Here is a 22,323-nt window from a genome sequence, read left to right as displayed (position 1 = left end):
TCACATTTCTTAATTGACATCTGCAACATCCCTTTTGCCATGTTAGGTATGTAAGGTAACATAGTCCCAGGTTCTGAGGCTGAGGATGTGGACACCTGGGGCAGCATTATTTTGCCAACAGTGCTCAATCCACACATTGTAGGTGATCAGTAAACTTGGCTATGATTACTGCAATTATAGACAGTTTCTTAGATATTGTTAAATAGAGCTGAAACACTTTTGAGCCATACAGTGTGGTTTTTTATTAATATTTTTGCAGGAAATAGTCACCATTATTTCACTCCAAAAGTGGGTTAAGTGATTCACTTTTGAAAATTTCCTCAGCCATTTTGCTTTGATGGTCGAAGGAAATGGTATTCATTGGTAGCCCTAAGGAAGACAACTTTACTTTCATTGTGTAGTAATAACTAGCAGTTATTGAGAACTTACTGTGTGCTGTGAACTATTTCAGGTAGTTATGTATGTATTGACCAGTTTGATTCTAACCACCAGCCCCATAAAAAGAGGTACTTTTATTTTCCTTATTTTATGGCAGTTGAGAGTGTGTGCAAAGTTTCAGGATAGTAAGTGCTAGAGATGGGACTTAAACCAGGTGGTCAAGCTGTAGAGTCTGGAGTTCTAACCACAGCTCTTTAAAAGTAGGAATGTGAAAAGGGATGGGCAACACTGGAAGAATGAGCACTCTACTTTGAGCTAATAACTCAGCATTTTTATAGTTCATCATGTTATAACGAGGTATTTAGTCTTATTGAGTTTTAATTTTTGTGCTTTTTAAGAAAATGCATAATAGGCAACCAACTGTAAGTTGAGAGTTGGTCAGTTTCTAGAGATGCTTGAAACAAAATTGTCTAATGAGTTCAGGCTTTTACATACAGATCCCTTAGGCGGCTTCTCCTTCTTCTTCTTCTTCTTCTTCTTCTTCTTCTTCTTCTTCTTCTTCTTCTTCTTCTTCTTCTTCCTCCTTCTTCCTTCTTCTTTCATAAAATACTGTTTTCCTGGTAGCCCCACCCCACCCCTTTTGCAGCCCCACCTAAGGTGTTTGCAGCAGCTTTTCCATGCGAATGGCCTGTCCTGGCTCAGGACTCAGACTTTCTTAAAGTCTCTGAAACAAGCAGCAGCTGGTGTCCTTGTGCCCAATAACACTCAATAAGAAACCCAAGGCTTGCCACTGGTAGCAGCCTGCCTGGCTTCCCGGCTTTGCCTCTCCTGAGTACTTCCAAGCCTCTCTCTCTCTCTCTCTCTCTCTCTCATACTTTAGGAACATTAGCTATAGCAACTATCATGTATTATCATTCTATTCTACCAAGCCGCTTTATATGTAGAATTTAAGAGTAAGAAGACTGCCTTTTTTTTTTTTTAAAGAAAGTTATCTAAGTCAGTGTTTCCTAAGAAAGTCAGTGTTTCAAAGGACATCTGAGAGTAACCATATATTATTACCAGTCACCAATGTGGTTAGGTAAAAAAGGTAAAGGAAAGATTATTAATAAGGCTAGTCATTACAAACAAAATGTTAACAACTGCAGATATTTCATACAGTAAGGATCTCCTTTTAGGTGAATTACTCAGGGACATAACTATGAGGAATTGGCATTTGCTAAAAGTGTGTTGATAGAGCTGGGTGCTGATCCATAGGGTTAGCATGATAAGTAAATCAACTTTGTAGATATTATGTATTCATTATGGCCACATTGATGAAAACATGTTATGTGAAAAATCTCTTTATACCAAAACAAGAAGAGAAGAGAGCAACTAACAAGTGGATGAAAATAATATTATACCTAATTGATTAGTAAAATTTTCTGTATGAATGAAATGCATGTTTTGTAGTAATCAAGTATTTTCATCTAGAATAAATTCTAAATCATTTTAAAAACAGTTAAAGGAAGTCTTTCATTTCACCTCCTGCATTTGATATTCACTCATCATCACACGGACACTTTGGAGAATGTGTTACCTGTACCGCGTGGTTATGATTTAGCTTTTATACTCGGTGTTTTATTTAGAATCCTTTGGCAGATGAAGCTGTTGACCTCAGCTAGCCAGAAAACAGCTGCTTTTCTATTTTTATTTGTAGTTAATGTTTACCAAGTGTCAAGCACATGTAGAGAAATTTTTTCCATAGACTGATATTAAACATTTTATTTATATTTCTTTTATTTTTAATGGTCCATGAACTGTTTGGAAATGTGAGAACCAATTAGAGCATTCACTGTAAATGTTTTTAGAAAAAAAATCTCCCGTAGGTATTTCTCTAATGGATCAATATCACATTCATTTATTTTAGTAGCATTCTCAACTACAGTGCTATATTCTGGAAACAGCCTGTTATCTATTTTAACTGAGTTAAAAATACATGATCTCTTTCAAATTTTTCAAAAGTTCCTGCCTGAAGTCAAAGCTAGGTGGTCCCCAGTAGTCATGTTTGACTCTTTATTTTGTCAATGAATGAGTAGGGTGAGAAGATGTCCAGTTGATAATGTTAGTTTAATGACTATTTCTTGTAATTATTAAAATGAAGATAATTTAGTTCCTTCTTTTTTTGTGGGAATTAGAATTTCACTTTTTTGATATATTTTTTCTATTGGTAAATACATGAGCCCTATTATTTTTATTTTTCTGTTATGCATAGTTCACTGAAATTTAGTGCAAAATGTGAAGAAACCTAAGGAGAAGGCTAAGGAGGCACTACTGTGCCCTTTGGTGGCAGATGGAGATATGGAGAACACGTGTCCTGGGTGCTGAGTAGCATCAAATAATGGGACAAATTGAGAAAGAGAAATTAGGAAAGAAATACTGTAAGATTCACAACGTTTTGTTGTTGTTGTTTTAAAATATATTTTTATTGATTTCAGAGAGGAAGGGAGAGAGGGGGAGATGAGAGAGAGAGAGAGAGAGAGAGAAGAGAAGAGAGAGAAACATCAATGATGAGAGAGAATTATTGACTGGCTGCCTCCTGCACGCAACCTGGGGCATGTGCCCGGACCAGGCGTCAAATTGTGTCCTCCTGGTTCACGGGTTGATGCTCAACCACTGAGCCATGCCGGTGGGTGTCACCACGTTTCATTTATTTGTGGCAAGTCTCAGGTGCAGTAGAATAGCCCTAAGTTCTTTGGGCATCGAAAACCCAGGTAAGGAAGCAATAGTTTCTTCACAGGGTTATGTGTTTTGCAGAAGAGAAACTCTACCGATTAGCTGTGCTATCAGCTTTCCCTTTGTGTTTGCCTGGGTAGAGTGTGACTTGGGAAAGTAGCTCTAGAGTTTTCTTCATATGTGCTTAAAAATGAAGCCTTCTCGTAATGTTTTAAGAATATATATTTTTGTCTTTCAGGAACATTACAAAAAGCCTACTTGAAATCAAATGAGAGTGAACCCATAGCTACTGATGGTGAAGTTCAAGTGCCTGATGTTCTTCTTACAAATACAATTTACCCTGAGAGCACTGTGACATCTTCTACACATCCCGGCCAACACATTCCTGCCTGGACCACGGATGCTTCTCTCCCAGGGGACCAGGGTCACAGGAACACAAGTAAGTCTGAAGGTGCTGAATGCATGTGCCCTTTAATGTCTGTGGAACCCACAGGTGGATTTTTAAGTGTGGCAACAGAAGCTCATAAATCACAATCACTTCCTGACCATACAGGCAAAGCTCCACTCATTTCCCCGGCAAGCCTAGCAGAGCGCGCTGTTCAGCTCAGCCGTCCCGATAGGACATAATGAGTCATGAAGATGCACTGTGCGATTCAATATTTCTGAGGCATGAAAATGTGTTTGTCCCAATATAATGGTACTGATTTTGGGGGCGGGGGTCACCTCTAAAAGTTTGCGCTTCTATTTTGAAGTTACTTTTTTTGAGATGCTTAAATGATGTTACTTATTTTGTTATCGGTGCCTTGTAGAAGGGACCCCCGTTCTGCAATAGAACGCCAAGTGATTTAACAGGAGCTACCCGCCCTCTCCTTTGCCTTTGACATGTCCAGGGGTTCTTATTTCCTCGCTCACTCTCCTCCCTCTTTTACTGACTGTGCAATGTACTGTACGTGCTGGTGTCTGACAGGTCACCACACCATGAGGAACATGGCATGTGTGGAACTTCTGCTGGAGGGCAACTGGAGAGATTTGTCAGTTATTCCAGTAAAAGAGCTGGGAGAGAGAGAAGACGGAAAGTGTGCAGATCGCGTCAGTGAGACGGTGGCAGACAATAGGTGACTATTCCTCAACACCCCTCAGTTTTTTTGGTCAAGTTAACTCTTGTTTCCAGTGTGGAAGGGAGTGGATTTGTGTGGAAAGTGCCCTAGAGCTTCGGCTCTGCTCCAGTCAGCGTTGATGAGACAGTCAGCACCGTCTCTGTCAGGACTTGCTCTGCGGTTGTCTTAATTCTTATTTTCTTCCTCCTAAAACAAAGTTATGTGACTGAGAGCGATAGCAGGCCTACCAGCCACCATCATCTTCTTGCTTGTTCCTCCCTCTTTCATGAAAACCCCCCACGGGCAATCACAGCTGAGGGCCGGGACAGAGTGTTTATTTTCATTCTGAGCCCGGAGGGGAAGGATGGAGCTGAAGCTTGGCTATCACAGTCCATGTTTGCCAGGGTCTGAAGGAAAGCAGGATTATTCCGTTTCTCCAAAGAGACAGACTGTTTGGACTCCATTGTTTCACATGGCACCGATAGGCATTAGCTGTTCCTTAGACTCGGTGTTCACCAGTGATTCATACAGGTTTGCATTCATTACCTGACAGTGATACTGCAAACCCGAATTATGCCAAGTAAAATGTATGTTCCTCCTGAGTTTAATTTTGAGGTTTTTTTAAAAAAATATTTTGGTCATGCCTTTAGCACTTCATTATTCTCAAGGACAGTATTTTTCCATCAGAAGTGCAAAAGTCATTTAAGCAAAAACTCAGTCCAGTTAACGTGGTTGCAATTACAGCCATTGTTATTTTCTTTCGCTAAGTGGATTTGTCTCGATTTTGAAAGCTCCATTATTTGTTGAGATTCCAGTTGAGGTGACAGACACGTACCCTAAAGAGTAAAGAAACATATGGTACTGGTTGCTCAGTTTGGAAGTTTGATGGGAGTCTGTTTGACTCATTCTTTTCTTCCTGTGGCTGGAAGATTGCTTGAGAACATGAATGTAAGTTGACATGTAAAGGAAATGCAGGTAAAATGAGAATGATTAAATGCAGAAAGGCTGAAACCTTTGAATATATGTCATTCTAGGTGGTTAATGTCTTGATTGTTTGAACTGAGCTTTACTGTTAGACTACATGACCCTCAATAGACTGTCTATATTAACTAACCTAGTTTATTGCAAGAGATTTGATAGTTTTTCATACATTCCAGCAGTATTGCTACCCTGCTAGTCTAGAGTTTTCGGTAGTTTTTGGGACATGTGTGCGTATTTTCTCTGTAGTTCTTATAACTAACTGATGAGGTACACAGGGCAGGCAATATGTACCAGTTTTCAAGGTATAAAATTAAGGATTAGGGAAATTAAGTTGACGTGTCTGGTATCACTTGTGTAGTAATCAATCGGTAGACATGGAATTAGGATTCAGACCCTAGGACTCCTAGACCAGTGCTCTTTCAAGTATTGCATGCTTCCTCAGTCAATATCATTGCTTTTTTGCAGCGGCAGGAGCATTACTGAGTACATTTAAAAAAATGTATGTATTTTTATTGATTTCAGAGAGGAAGAGAGAGGGAGAGAGAGAGAGAGAGACATCAATGATGAGAGAGAATCATTGATCGGCTGCCTCCTGCACAACCCACGCTGGGGATCAAATGCACAACCCAGGCATGTGCCCGGACAGGGAGTCAAACTATGACTTCCTGGTTCGTAGGTCGATGCTCAACCACTGAGCCCTGCCATCTGGGCCCTGAGCAAATCTTAAGCTCCAAGCAAGTAGCAGAGTAGCCTGTTTTGTTTATTGCTGCCTATCCCATGATCGGCAAAAAATAATTGTTGAATGAATAAACTGCCGTCATTTCAAAATTGTAGTATCTGATTTACCACTTTTTGTTAGTAATGCCTAATCACACTTCTGCACTTGGCATTTATTTAACCAATTCTGTGTAAAGCATCATTTAATGCCTTGTGTCTGTATTAACACCTAGCAGAGAATTTGCCTTATTTCTGTTTTCAATCATTCTCTAATGAAAATGTCATTTTAAATTCCAGGCATATGTAAAAGCTATTTAAGTCCATTTCAGTCCAAAAATACAGTAGCCAGACATCCTGTCCTTCCCAGATATCTTGGGTAGAAAACCAAGGGAGAACTCCTGGCAAAAGGTATCAGGAAATAGCCTTTTCTTAAGACATTTCCTTGGGGGAGAGGGATGGGGGTAGGTGATGGCGCAGGGTGGTGGTGGTGGTGGTGGTGGTGGTGGTGGTGGTGGTGGTGTTGGTGGTGGGAGGTGGGGGTTAATATCATGCCAAAGCATAGAATATTGCAGTTTGTAAAGTTTTAACCACAATTTCCCTAATCCCCCCACTTTACACTGTGCAGCAAAACTGGGCTTTGTGAATGTGAAATAGGCGTATGTGACATCTGCTACATCTGGAGTTTCATTAGTTGCATTTGGAAAACCAGTTGTAATATGGAAAGGGAAAAAGGCCCATGGGTAGCTTTCATGCTACATTTCTGCAAGGGATTTCCCTAGGTTGCATTCTGTATATGGGTTTTTATTTTCACGTTGATTCCTTATGTATTTTATAAATATTTAAACATAAATTGAATTTTAAGGAAAGAGAAAAGCTCTTTGGCCAACCTAGAGCTTTGGGGTTAAAAATAATATGGCACACAGTAGAATAACTAGAGACTGATCAGGAACTAAAGTGACAAGAGTGGGTTACGGCACTGAAAGGTTAAAGTGTTCAGTTTTAGTAGCCAGCTCCTAGATCTCTTATATCGGATGAAAATGCATTATACCCCTCACTTATTTAAAAAATGCTTTTTGAAATAAAGTCAGCATACCATAAAGTTCACCCTTTTAATATATACAATTAAGTATTTAAAAAATATATTTACAGAACTGTACAACCATGACTGCTCTCTAGATAGAGATATTTTAGAACATATTTATCACTGCAGAAAGAAATGCCATATTCATTACTCCTTCCTTTCCCTTTCCCCTGCTTGGGTCCAAAACTAATCTACTTTCTGTCTCTATGGGTTTGCCATTCTGAACATTTCATGTAAAGGGCATCACATCAGCAAGACGTGGCTTTTGTGACTGGCCTCTCCTCTCTTTCTTGGTTATGTGCACAGCCTTGCACATGCTCCTGGCCTTCAAAGATCCCAAGGCATGTATCAGAGCTTTTCAAAGGGGCCTATGGACACCTCCTTCCTGTTTTTCCTTTCAAAGCTTTTGTCAGCCTCCTATTTCCCACCAGGATTCTTGCCTTGGGAAGTTGTGATGTTAAACAATTGCCACAGATTGTGTTTGATGAGTGCCCTCAGGATAGAGCTGTTTGCATAGAGAGAGCTCCCAGTCAGGTCAAATAAAGACCAGCCTTTGAGACTGAATCCTTTCCAGGGTGCTTCCAGATAGGTTGAATGGTGACGATTCTCTGGGGATGACTTTTGGGGAGGTTCAATCCATTCTACCCTCTCCATGGCCTCCTAAGTTGCCAGTTTTCATAGTTACCCTGGTTGCAAGGCCATCATAGAACTGAGGAGAGGGTAAAGGCAATAGGGCAATTTAAAATGCTACAAAGCTCATGGTTCTTACTGTGATCTAGACATTTTTCTTGAATAGTGAAAAATGCAAGCCTTTGGTTAAATCCCAAAGTTCTAAAATATTTGATTTTAACATTTTCCCCCCAGTATTTTTACTGCTTTTATGGAGGAACATATTTTGGAGGATTTTACCCGCCAGCTTTTTAAATTTCCTACACCATTAGGAGTTGATTTTTCTTCTTTTTATATTGCATAAATATGATTATATTATACTAGTGGCCCAATGCACGAAATTCATGCATGGTGTGGTGGGTGAGGGGTGTGAGGGGTGTTCCTCAGCCCAGTCTGCACCCTCTCTAATCTGGGGCATCCTCTCCAATCTGGGACCCCTCAGGGGATGTCTGACTGGGATCAGGCCTAAACTGGCAGTCAGACATCCCTCTTGCAATCCTGGACTGATGGCTCCTAACTGCTCACCTGCCTGCCTGCCTGATCGCCTCTACCCACTCTGCCTGCCGGCCTTCTCGCCCCCAACTGCCCAAACCCTGCCGGCCTGCTCACCCCTAATTGCCCCCCCTCCCGCCTGCCTGCCCACCCTGCCAGGGTTCTGTGATCAATGCTGTGTAGAGGGAGGCTCTGCCCACCCTGCTGGGGCTCTGGGATCAATGGCAGAGCAGAGGCAGGCGTTTCCCACCAGGCCTGGGCTCACCATTGATCCCTGCCCCCAGGGAGGCCTGCCCACCAGGCCTGGGCTCACCATTAATCCCCACCCACAGGGAGGCCTGCCCACCAGGCCTGGACTCACCATTGATCCCCACCCACACAGAGGCCCTGCCCACCCGGCTGGGGCTCTGGGATCAATGGCAGAGCAGAGGCAGGTGTTTCCCACCGGCCTGTGCTCTGCCATTAATCCCTGGAAGGTCGTCCGGAAGGTCTCCTGGTCTAATTAGCATATTACCCTTTTATTAGTATAGATATTAATTTTAAATGGAAATCTTTTCCCCCTTTGTTGTATAAATCACTTTACTCTTTCTCCTTCCTTTGCATCATATTACCCTATCTGCGTGCACAGTTAACCCATGTTGACAACCTAGTGTTTATGATTTTATAGTTTCCTCCATGTTTATGAAATGTGGAGTTCAGGGAGCGGATCTCCCCCTTGCAGGCTCTTGCCTCATGAAGTTTAAAGAATAAAATTCACATACTAAAAGGATTTGTTAGTAAAAGTGTGGGAATGTATTGGAAGCAGATACAAACTCCCATGTAGGGAGGGGTTTCCCAGGGGATAACCAACTAAGCCCCTTTTTCTAAGGTTTTAAAGGCTGTAGTTCTTTGTCTCTTCATGCTCCCTTCTAATTGGACCCCTTCCCCACTTTATGACCCGGTGCTTTTCAAATTGGTCACTCTTTTGCAGAATATCAGCTTCAACATCCAAAACCCACGGTGGAACCCCTCTTTTTCTCTCCCCCTTATCTTGCAACGTTCCTCTAACTCCTGTGAAAATATGTTTTCCTCTTTCCAGCATCTGTCCACATTTCTCTATCCTCTGTGAATATATGCCTCTGGGCAGCTCTAAACCCTCACCTATGCGTTCCTCCCCCATGGACCCTCTTTATTCCTAAGACCTGCCTGTTTTATTCTTAGAATTCCTTTCACTTATCCATATACCATATATAAAAAGCCAGGGCCATCACAACCAAAACAACCGAGTGGACTACCAAACAGGCTGTGTGGGGCGACCAGGCTGGCAGGGGGTTAGTGAGGGACCGTGACCAGGCCAGCAGGAGGGAGCAATTAGGGACGACCAGGCCAGTGGGTGGGGGGCAGTTGGGGGCGATCAGTCCAGCAGGCAGAGGTGGTTAAGGGTGATAAGGCCAGCAGGGGGGTAAGTTAAGGGCGACCAGGCTGGCAGGGGCGCCAGTGAGAGGCTATTAGGCAGGCAGGCAGGTGAACGGTTAGGAGCCAGCGGTCCAGGATTGTGAGAGGGATGTCTGACTGCTGGTTTAGGCCCGATCCTCAATCAGGCCTACACTGGCAGTCGGACATCCCCTGAGGGGTCCCAGATTGGAGAAGGTACAGGCTGGGCTGAGGGGACCTCCCCCCCCCCCACGAATTTCATGCACCAGGCCTCTGGTACTATTATATATACACATATATGTATACAGAATAACATAAATGCAGAGGTGATTTTGTCATTGTTTTTCAAAAAGCGGGATCTCATTTATTACATGTATTTTTCTATCTAATGTTTTCTTGTTCAAGAATACTTCATGTGAATGTGCCTAATTTATTGTTGCAATGACCGAACAGTAGTCCATGTTGTCATTACACCATAGTTTATTTTATTTCAGCTATTCTCCCAATATAAGGTATTCACCTTGTATCTAGTTCATAGTGTTTTTTATGTGTTTTTTTGTTTTGTTTTATCAGTGATCTCTCTTCTGAAGATAAAATGACTTGATCATGGCAGTTAAGCTGTCTAAATAGTAGTGATTTATTAGCACTGTACAAAAATGCTCTAAACACCTACCCTGGATTTACTAAATGCAGAAAGCTTACTCATCAATCTAAAACCTTAAGGTTATTCTTTCTTCCTAGTTTTGTGTTGTCAACATGGCAGTTCTATTAGCTTGAAAGTACGCTCTGCATGAATATGAAGCTAAGAGGAACAGAGCAAGTGTTGTTTTACCTGGATTACTATTCATTAGGCAACTATCCCAAGAAGATTTGGGGAAAGGGAGTATAGACATTTGAAACCAGGGAAGTCTCACCTCCATTTTTTCCAAATGGAACCCTAAATGCTTTTATTATGTTTTTCAACAATCAGTTCTACTGCCCCAGGGTCATGGACCCCCCTCTATAGATTACTTTCTAGATTATTATATGGTGTGGAATGGGAGTCTGTGCTGGTATGTGTACATGTAGATGGGTGAATTGTATCCTTATCATTCCTGTTACATTGTTGGACAGTATTTCTCCATCTGGGGTCTGAGGGACCTCAGATGTATTCTGCCGGATCCTTGAATTCTCTATAAGAATTTTTTAAATGAAATTTCTTATGTTTCTTAAATGCTTTCATTTCAATGATAATAAAAAATAATGAACTTAAGCCTACTCTCAATTACCTGGATCACCATCTTATAACAAGTATTGGTATCGATTTTTGGTACCTGTATTTGAGTTTCTATTTATGGTTATGTTGCTGCTAAGCTATACTGCTTAGACTATTTTAAAAAAATGACTAAAGAAACAATTTAGGTGATACAAGCTTTAACATTTCATGAGGTGAACAGCTTCCTGCCTTCCACCCCATCTTTATCTTACTAAAGGCAGGAAGCTTTAGTAAGATAAAGAATAAAGAACAAGGAGGAGAAAAAGAGAAAACTCCTGGTTGGCTGGGGCCACATAGTCACCCTTGCTTTGGGTAAGAAGGAACAAGGAAAGGAGCATGGAGCCCAGAGCTGCCTTGGTGTTTGGAGGTTAGCTGACTGGGAATACTGCGTTTCCGGTCAAGCAGAGCAGTTACAGGGGCAGGAAAGTTATCCAAGTTCCGGTCTAGTGACCTGGCTTCCCAGACAAAAGCGGCTCCATCTTGGGCCTGTAATGTTATTTCAACAGACATTTGCCAGCCATCAAGGAAGGAATAGGGACAGAGTCAGTGGATATTCTTCTCAGTTGCAGAACAAGGCATGTACTGGCCTCTTGTACAAGGGGCGCCTAAAGAGGGTCCATGGGAGAGGAATGCATGATAGGTCAGTTCAAGTAGAGAACAATGGTAACCAACTTTCTCCGCTGGGATATGTGGTGGTGTAAGCTCCCCAAACACAGAAGAGCGTGCGCCTCAGGAGTCTGATGCTTTAACAGAGCAATGTCAATATTAACTCATTAATATAATTTATTTCAATTTTAATAGTTTTGTAATTTTGTTTCTGTTTGATGTATACATATCAATGTTATAGCTGTGTTACCCTATCGGCATGAAGGGGTTTCTATCTAATTTTCTGTATACCTGCATAATTTTCTTCCTGTGAAAAAGTCTGTGCAATTCTCCAGCTTCTGATATATTGCTTTAGGGAACCGGAGTTCTAGCTGTTTGTGCCACATCCCCAGAAAGAGCAGAATTTAACATGTTTTGTGCCAAGGACTCCTTGGACAACCTGGGGAAGCCTACAGGTGTCTTCTCACAATAATGTTTTGATGCTTAAAGTAAATAACAGAATCACAAAGGAAGGCAATTTTATTAAAATTTTGTTATCAAAAATATTAGAAATATACATTCATGATATAGTAATACATGATATAGAAATAATTATGTCTAGCAATAAGTCAATAGCTAATTTTATAACAGCAATGGACGGAAATATTTTGAAATGTTTGTAACAACATCATGTTGATAGGAAAATAGCTGTGATTTCGAATTTATTTTTCTGTTTGTTGCCTTCATTGATAATTTAGGTATGCTAAATTTCAGTTAGAGGTTAATGGAAATAGAGATGCTATTTATCTCTGATCTAGGTTTTTCACAGAAATTCTATGTATGGGCCATTAGGCCCTTTGGATTATGATTAAGAACACATATTCTGGAAGAAAAGAGTATTATTATTGTTATTATTATTATTATTTGGCACCTGAGAGAGTCTGAGGCCTGCGTAAGCTGTTTCATTAAGAATTTTCTGGCTCTGGCTCTGGCTGTGTAGCTCAGTTGGTTATAAGGTTGTGGGTTCAATCCCTAGTCAGGACACATACAAGAAGCAACCAAAGAACCATAAGTGGAACAACAAGTCAGTGTTTCTTTTTCTCTCCGTCTCTCTCTTCCTTCCTCTCTCTGTCTAAAATCAATAAATAATATTAAAAATTTAAATACATTAAAAAAAATGATTTGCTGCTCCAAAATTTACTGTAGCAATGACCCTTGTGTGCTTTGCAGGACACTAGCATTAGACCCCAGTGAGCAAGCCCAGTTGGTTGTCCTCTCCAACTGAATCATGTTCTTCAGGTTTAAGGAACAGTATGAGATTCAGACATGGGCTTCTGGCTAACCTCAACATCTAAGCAAGAACAAGTGGGCATTTAAATAACTGTTGTGTGTGTGTGAGTGTGTGGTTAGCCTGGTAGCATTCTAGTAAAGGTTTGCAGATTTCTTGGGAGGGAGAAAGGAAATTCGAATGTAGGAATGGACTCTTTCCTGCTCTTTTTTCTCCCCACTCTCCTTTCCTTCCTCCTCATTCCATCTTTAGATGACTCCATCCCTGGGATGTATTGGGTTTCTCCCAGAGAGAGCAAACTCAATTATTTGCAGAGCGAGGCTTTTGAGAGGGGTAATGGAGCGGTGCCTGTCATTCTCCTTTGGCTACAATCCCATTCCTCCCTTCTCAAAGGATTCTGGGCAGGACTGCCTGGTCCTCTTTCTGAAACGAATCCTGCAATATTCCTCAGGTGACATGTGCCCCCAAAAGTAATGTGTCTGTAGCATATTAATATCGCTAATGAGAATCAGAGTTAAATAGTCATGTCAACAAACGCCTGTGGCTTAAATGTTTTCTCTCCAGATTCATTATCACAATTTCCTTTTCAGGAAGAACAGCCCCCAAACCCTTGATCCATACAGAGAGAAAAAACACACAAAACAGTAGCATGCTGATAATAGCATTGCCAAAACAGTCCCAATCAAATCCAAGGACAAAAGCAATGTTTTAAAAGCCAAATTCTCAGATGAAAATTTTAAAAAATCTGTAATTTACTTTACTCTCTGGTTCTGAAAGAAAATTGGCACAGTACATATTCTTTGGCCTGAATCATTCAATTTGCTGACTGTCTCAGGGTTTTGGTCTTTGTACAATTTTGTGTTGAGAGCAAAAGACCCATCAATGGGAGTCTGTTGGCTGTTGCTTGTGCCTTTAGAGAATATGCCTTTTGCCTTACTTGTAGTTGAAGAGAGGATGGTAATAGGTTTTCCAAGCCAAACGCTTTGCATCAATTCACAGTTGATGCAAACCATTCCTTGTCTCTTAGTGTTGACATATTTTATTGTTCTATTTTGCTGCTTTGCATCATTAACAAGATATTTGCATGTGGTATTTGCCTTGATGACTTGCAGTACTTGTTTATAATTATATTAATTGGTATAAACTCATTATGGTACTTATATACCCTTCTAAGCTATATAAGACATTTCAGTTTCAAAGAGCTTAGGTTAATATTCTGGGAAGCATCATTCATTCATCACCTGCTATTTATTGGGTGCCAAGCTCTGGGGCTTGGCTGTGTATATAGACTATAAGTGTGGGTCAGATAGAAACCCAGTCCCCAAGTAGCCAAGGAACTACTAGGAGATATGAACATGTTATTTATAACTTGAGAAATTCTGTAAGAGAGGTTGTGATGAAAGAAAATATAACCCATCATAAAGTTTTATTTAAAATTATAAAAGTAAAATGGAGTTTCCATTTTTAAACTGATTGTGCTGTTTCATTCTTAGATTTAAAAACTTACCTACAATATCATTGTCTTAGATCATTATAGATAACTTAGGTAAACTGAACAGAGCCTTTAGTTTTCAATTTTATGGCAAGGCCAATCTGGCTTTTATAAGAATTGATGAGAATTTTATCACCTCAGGAAGTGGGAGGTCTAGAGTTCTACAATTCCCTCTTTGGATTACTTTCCAGTTCTTGCACTGTTTATTAGGTAATCAAGCACAGAGAGTTTGTTTCTGCTTGGGTTATGTGTTTACAAGTGTGCACTGGACAAAGGCCTTAGCATGCGAATTTCTGGAAACTGATGTATGATGGCCTGATGGCTGGTAAGCCACAGTGACTATGTTATCATATCGTGTGTCCTTTAATGTCAACAAAATATTTTAAGAATAAATAATATGTGAGGGTTGCCATGGGAAAGAAATGAAGACCTAAGTCAAAACTCTTTGCTTGTTCTAGAGTCTGGGGATTGGCCAAGTGGCCATCTTACAGCCGTTCATGAGAGGCAGAGAAGCAGGTTATGCATGGGGGAGAAGGGCGGGAGGACAGAGCAAGCACCATCAGTGTCCAAGCAGGGACCCATCAACCCTTCCTTCTTTCCTATCACCCCTTCTGGAATGGGACTGTCTATTCTGTGCCCGTCCCACCATCGTAATTTGGCATCAACTTCCTTAGTTTCACAGGTTCACAGCTGGAGAGGAACCACAATAACTAGCTGAGGCAACCTACCTTCGCATTCAGGTCTGCCCTGTCCTTCATTCCTCAACACTTAATCCTTGGCTGTCACCAAACCCAAAATGAGATTCCCAATAAAACTACAGAAGGATGGAAAGTCTCCTGAAATATTGTTGCCTTTGTAAGCAGCGAGGTTGAAAACTGACCACAAGTGAGGTAGTGATTTTACAGTAAATCCTGTCCTCAAAGCGCATGATGTGCTATCAAGTCATTGTTATACTCATATCATTATAGACTTTATTTTTACCATGACTGGCACATAAGAAAAGAATTTTCCTATGTATGAAAGAACACTTTGACTAAATAATGAAGTGTGGTCTGATTTCAAATTCTTATTTTTAAATTCCATCGCATCAAGCCCAGTGAATTTATTGAACAGAGATTTAATAAATATTTTCTCAATAAATAACTAATGTTTTTAAACACTTAGTGAGTATTTTTTTTAATGTAATACCCAGCAGTGTTTTATTTTGCAAGTAAGCAAAACTAATTGATGAAACTTTGAATTTTGGTCCTCCATGTATTAGTCATTATTCCCTCTGCAAAGAACTCTTTATGGAATTCTGAGGAAAGAGGCAGAATGAAATGTTACTTCTCTGCTTCACTTTTCCTACCTTCATAACAGGGACACAAATATCTCTCATGTCTACATCACAGAGTTTTTGTGAGTCACAAATGAGATAATTGCAGCAAAACTGTTATAGCTTACTAGAAACCCAGTGCATGGATTTGTGCACTGGTTGGGTACCTCGGCCTGGCCTGCTCCCTCTTGCAATCCAGAACCCCTTGGGGGATGTCAGGCTGCCACTTTTGGCCCAATCCCCGCAGGCCAGGCTGAGGGACACCACCGGTACACGAATCCGTGGACTGGGCCTCTAGTATGCATATACGATCTTTCGTTAATCTCTTCCCACCTCCCCTTCCCTCTTCCCTCTGAGATTCATCAGTCTGTTCCATGTTTCCATGCCTGTGCATTTAGTGTCTGCCCCCTGGTGGTCAGTACACATCATAGCTACCAGTCAAACAGTCGTAGGGTCGCTTAGGCTTCCTATATAATAAAAGCCTAATATGTAAGTGTCCAAATGTCTGGTCGACCGTTCAACCAATCAAAGTGTAATATGCTAATGATATGCTAAGGTTGCTCAACCACTCATTATGATGTGCACAGATCACCAGGGGGCAGATAGTCGACCAGTTGACCAGTTGCTATGACATGCACTGACCATCAGGAGGTGGACGCTGTGACCAGTAGGTTAGCTTGCTGCTGGGGTCCGGCCGATTGAAACTGAGCAAGATGGGCCAGACATGCCCTGGAGCCCTCCCACAGTCCCCCTCCAGCTGGCCAACCTCCTGCATCCCTCCCCTCCCCATCCCTGATTGTGCACCAGTGGGGTTCCTCAGCTTGGCCTGTGCCCTCTCGCAATCCGGGACCCCTTGAGGGGTGTCAGAGAGCCAGTTTTGGCCTGAAGGTGGAACAACTGGTTGCTATGACACGCACTGACCACCAGGGGGCAGACACTAAATGCAGGAGCTGCCCCTCGTGATCAATGCGCTCCCACAGGGGGAGCCTCACTCAGGCAGAAGCTGGACTCACAGCTGGCAAATGCAGCGGCGGTGGTGGGAGCCTCTCCTGCCTCCACAGCAATGCTAAGGATGTCCTAAGCCAGTGGTCGGCAAACTGCGGCTCTTTGGCCCCTTGAGTGTGGCTCTTCCACAAAATACCAAGTGCGGGCGCACACGTACAGTGAGATTGAAACTTCGTGGCCCATGCGCAGAAGTCAGTTTTCGGCCTGGGCGAGTCTATTTTGAAGAAGTACTGTTGATATTTGGCTGTGTTGACTAATGAGTTTGCCGACCACTGAGATAGACAAAACAAGTATACAAGACAAGTGTGGATGGGAGAGTTGGAAGGGGTCGACCTCAGCGAATGTTCCTCAATCAGATTGAGGACGTTTTTAGCAAAGGCCAGCTTAGGAGTACCCTAATTAAGTTAATAACAATGTACCTACTTATATAGTTTAAGTTTAAAAAATTTGGCTCTCAAAAGGAATTTCAATCCTTGTACTGTTGATATTTGGCTCTGTGGACTAATAAGTTTGCTGACCACTGTCCTAAGCCATCAGTCGGACACCCACCAAGGGTTTCCAGACTGCGAGAGGGACACCCCCACCCCCCGCCCGAGTGCATGAATTTTGTGCACCGGGCCTCTAGTTTATAGTAAATATAAATAGATTGTATGTGCTAACAATAGGCATTGTGTAAAAATCATTTAATCCTCACAATAACCCTATAACACAGATATTATTATCCTCATTTTGTAGGCAGGAAACTGATAAACAGAGAAATTTGCTGACTTGTCAGAGGCCACATAAGTTTAGAATGATAAAGACAGGATTTGAATCCAACTGTGGAATCACCATGCTATGTATGACAAAGATGTTTAACAAACTTGAAAATGCCATACAAATTTGAATTATTTTTATTATCCACTCAATCATAATTCTAGGATAGATAACTACATGGGACAAGATGTGTAGTTCTTTTAAAATTAATGAAAAATGACTAATAAGGATGTGTCAACTGACATATCTTATTTAGTTCTATGGAATGTGAACAATTAATTTACAATAAAATATTGACCCTTCACTGTGTTACAACATTGCCATACAACGTATTTGTTGAATGAATGAATTACATCAGGTTATGAGACTTTAGCTATCATTTAATCATCTTAGAATCAAGTGGTATGGATGTGTGTATATGAATGAAAGGAGAGAGTGACATATACATATATATGTGTAGGATGTGAAAACTTGAAACTTGGCAAAAGACTTTACCAAGAGACTTGAGGTTGCATTAAAAATGTTAAGTTAGGAATATGTGCAAATATATAGCAACTATTAATCCCCAAACATGCTTCTTCTGGCAAGAGTAGCTAGCTCTTTCTTAATTCTGGTAATTTACACCGCATTGCACTAGGCACTTACATTTTTACTTTTTATTTTGTGCACAAATTATATTTTGGATTTCCTATGCCTTGTCTATGTAAAGACTATTACAAATGTTGCAATGGACTCATTAAGAAAATGTGTCTTACTTTTGTCTCCTTGATTTCTCTTGTAAGAAAGAAAATAGTTACCATGTTTGGATTCAAAGGTATTTACAGAGCTAGTTAAGAATCCTCACAGAGAAGGCCCTGTCTTTAGCTTTCTGTTCCTTCTTATCTCTCTGCAACCCTCTCACAGACCTTCCTGAGAACATGATATCTTTTCAGATCGGTTTTTCCCAGAAATCATTCTGGCAAAATGCTACTTTTCGTGTGAGTTATCTAGAATAAAGAGTGAACTTCATTATTTCCATTCTGCTGATGTAACTCTGACCTGGGTTGACTTTGAAGTGCAGCCAGGAATAGACTCTCAGCATTCCCAATCCAAATTGTCCCTCTGTGAGGATGGACAACCTATTTTTAATAGCAGATTCATTGATTTCTTTGAGAGAGTTTAGTTTTTACCAATCTTGGATAAACAACTCTATTGCTGGAATAAAAAAAGATTCATTAAAATATTTTACAATGTTTAAAGTAAATTTGTAGTCTCTAAAATGGAATAGTACCTTTGACATAATATTACAGTGGAAAAAAATAGGCTATGGCAATGGTCAGCAAACTCATTAGTCAACAGGGCCAAATATCAGCAGTACAACGATTGAAATTTCTTTTGAGATCCAAATTTTTTAAACTTAAATTATATAGGTTGGTACATTGTTATTAACTTAACTGGGGTACTCCTAAGGCTTAGGAAGAGTCACACTCAAAGGGCCAAAGAACTGCATGTGGCTCGCCAGCCGCAGTTTGCCGACCACGGGGCTATGGGATCAGGAACACTGATTTCAATTTCAACTCCACAACTTAAAATGTATGTAACCTTGAATCCTTTCTTACCTTCATTGAATCTGTCTCATCATCTATAAAATGGAAATAAAACAGTATTTCCATAGGATTGTGGGAGGCTTAGATAAAGCACTGTCTATAAAGTATCTAGCACCCCCTCTCCCATAAGGATCTTGTATCTACTTCCTTTTCTTAAAATTGCTTTATCCTATATAATAAAAGCCTAATATTCTAAGTGTCTGGTCGTCAGGTTGGCCATTCAACCAATCAAAGTGTAATATGCTAATGATATGCAAAGGCCGCTCAACACTCGCTATAATGTGCACCGACCACCAGGGGGCAGATGCTCCCACCATTAGGTTAGCTTGCTGCTGGGGTCCGGCCAATTGGGACTGAGTGAGATGGGCCAGACACATCCTGGAGTCTGCCCACAGTCCCTCCCAGCTGGCCAACCTCCCATGTCCCTCCCTGGCCCCGATCATGCATTGTTGGGGTCCCTTGGCCTGGCCTACACCATCTCGCAATCCGGGACCTGATTTCGGCCCGATCCCGCAGGCCAGGCCGAGGGACCCCCTGACTAGAGGCCAGGCCTCTAGTTTTACTATAAAACAGTAAGTAGGAATGAAATTTAAAAATATCTTTTATACTAAGAGACAACTTGAAAAGATACTAATGGTTTATTTAAGCTTTTACGGCAAAGTAAATTTACCTCATCTTATCCTCTCTCTGAATTGTGTATTTTTCTTGCTGAAGGTACCAACGCTGGTGAGACATCCATTGACCGTCAGCAGTGTGAAGGGATTGTCTTAAGTTCTTTACCTCCTTTGACAGATTTGGTCCACACAACCCTGTGATTAACATTATTATAACTTGGACTTTATAGATTAGGAGGTTTTAAAGGTGAAGGAATTTCCCCAGGTCACACAGCCCTGTGGGTGCCAGAGTTTGGACCCTGGCTCAGTGTGGCCTCCTGGCTTCTCTTTCTCCCTCTGGGGTTTGTTAGCTTTCCCTTGGATAGTTGAAGTGTTTGCTCCTACTCCTGTCAGCTGAAGTCATTGTTCTTACCCCCACTCTCCTCGGAGCTCTGCGGCACTCCCGTGGACAGCTCTTTCTAGTTGATGTTCTCAAGCCTTTATACTTTGTAAGCACATTCTCCTTTTTCTTCCTATGGTGAGGCCTCATGCTAAAAGCAACTGAGCGTGAGTAAGGATAACAGAGTATATACATTTTATTTTTAAAATTATTTTTATTCTTATTTTGTATTTAAAACACATGAAAGTTAAAAAATTTAGGTGAGTAGCTCAAATTTCAAATCATTATATTCTATTAAGTTACAATTATTTATCTCTTACATGCTGTTATGAAAATCACCCGAATGACCTTTTTGGGTTTTTTTACAAAGCATTCCCCAAATATTCCCTGTACGCAGGGTGAAACAGGTGAAGGGATTGAGAACTACCTATGGGTAGTCACAGAACAGTCATGGGAATGTAAAGGGAACATAGTCACTCATATTGCAGAACGTGTGCCTCTTAGTGAAAGACAGGGCAGCTCCTCCTCTCGCCCTTTCCACTGCTGCATGATAGTCCAGAGGGGAGTCCAGGGCAGGAGCCAATTTGTGGAGGGAACAGGATGGGATGACTCCCTGTGCGTGGGACATCCTAGGGAACAGGGGATCAAAACAGTAGCACCAACGTTAGCCGTCATCATCAGTGCCCTCAGGCCTCAGGCACACTGGCTTTTTCACATCTTGTTTCATAAGAAACCTTTCAGTGTGACTTTGTTCCATTTCATCGCCGCCTCATTCATTCAGGGAATAGCTACTGGGCGTCTACTATTTGGATTCCCAGTGGGTTCTAGTGACAAAGTCTCTGCTCTGATATGGGATAATACTGGGAATAAACAAATAAGCAAACAAGACCCTATCGGGTAGTCCTAATGCTACCATGTTACAGGGCGATGTTACAAAGAGATAGGGGAGCACGTTGGATGGATGCTTATGGGAACTCTAGCTTCTCCCCTAGAAGGCTGGTTCTCCCGCTCAGGCCTCTGCTGAGGCTCTCGATCCCTGCAGGCCAGTGAGCTGCCTGCCTGATCTGGTGGGGAGAAGGGAGGTGCTTCCCTCTGATGGCTGTGAATGAATCCCCAGTAAAGAGGAGATGCTGACAACTTCAATATTATAACGGGAACAGTGAAGACGGGATCCAACAAGCAAAATGCTTAAGCATGAATATGAATTATTTAAAAATTAAAAAGTGGGTCAAATTTCTTCTTAGCATCTGAATTTTATCATATTCATGCCTCTTAAATATCTAGTTCTCACTTATTTCCTAGAGGAGCAATTCTAATAGCCCTCAAAACTAAGAGTCCTCCATTCATCCTAATAACAGATTTATTGTGATGTTAGTCTTTCCTTAAGGAGGCATAGCTGCTTTTCAGGTTCTTGCTGATTGAGCCTTAGTATTATGACGATGTGTAACAATGCCAGACGCTATTTTTTGCTTGTTTCTTTGTTTTCTGTCGTCCCGCCTGGACTATGAGCTCCATAAGGGAGAGGCTTTGTTTTGCATGGTATCATTTGCTCTGCACGTAGAGCAGTGCTTGATACAGAGTAGGAGCTCACAAACCCAGGTGAGAAGATAACTATAACATTTGGGTTATGGGGCAGCTTTTGGAGGAAAGAGACTTGGATTTTTGAGGGGGTGACTGGAGTTGAATTCCAGCCTTAGCCTTCACTAGCTGTGTGAGTCTTGCAGAAAATTACTTAACCTTGTTTCGTCAGCTGCGAAACAGTAACTGGCAGGAAGGCAAATGAGCTCATGGATGTGGAAGGCGGAGAACGGTGCCGGGGGCATTATAGTTGTTTGGTGATATTAAGGGCAAACATATGCAGATAAAAGTGTGCCTGTGAGAAGGCTCCAAATAGTATATACAACCAGGAAAAGGCTAGGATTTAAACTAAAGAGGAGGGAATACAAGTTATCATGTGGGAAGCAGCAGCAAAACTGATGACAGACTGGATGAGAGAAATGAAAAAGGAAGATGAGTGAAGAAAGCCGTCCCTGCCACGAATTGCTTCCCAAACCACTGGGAAGGGCTGTACAGAGATCTGCTCCTTATAACCCCCTCGGATTCTCGGGATCTAGAAGAAAAACAAACGTAGAAGGCTCCACAAGGATTCCTGTGAAACAATTCAGTTAATGAGTCAATTTAGGTAAATTAGGACAGATCAACTGTGTTCTGACAAAATATCGCTTCCTCGTGCAGTGGAATTCTTACTAGTAGCCTTTCAATTAAATGTGCATCGTCCGTAGGAAGTCAACAAGGGTACCAAGGTTTCTTGTTAGGCAATTAGAAAAAAAAATAGCAACATACGTTAGAAAGTTGATATTTCATTATTTTAATTTGAGCTTTTTCCTGTCAAATAACACTATTCTGTGATATAATTGTGATTTAGGCAGTCTTGCTTTTATTTATTATTTATTTAAAAAATATTTTTATTGATTTCAGAGAGGAAGGAAGAGGGAGAGAGAGATGGAA

At 41.2% G+C, this 22,323-nt stretch overlaps 1 protein-coding gene across 1 annotated transcript in view; it reads left to right on the top strand.

The window, feature by feature from the left end:
- Positions 1-22,323, top strand: part of CORIN (corin, serine peptidase) — a 181,332-nt gene that overhangs the window by 15,361 nt on the left and 143,648 nt on the right. Inside the window, exon 2 of the mRNA XM_015560986.1 lies at positions 3,329-3,529. The gene's annotated coding sequence lies outside the window, so the exon portion shown is untranslated. The remainder of the gene's footprint in view (positions 1-3,328; positions 3,530-22,323) is intronic.

Source organism: Myotis davidii, unplaced genomic scaffold, assembly GCF_000327345.1.
Source record: "Myotis davidii unplaced genomic scaffold, ASM32734v1 scaffold455, whole genome shotgun sequence".
Lineage (NCBI taxonomy): Eukaryota > Metazoa > Chordata > Mammalia > Chiroptera > Vespertilionidae > Myotis > Myotis davidii.
Note: the sequence above shows the minus strand (reverse complement) of the source record. Positions and strands in the feature narration are given on the sequence as shown.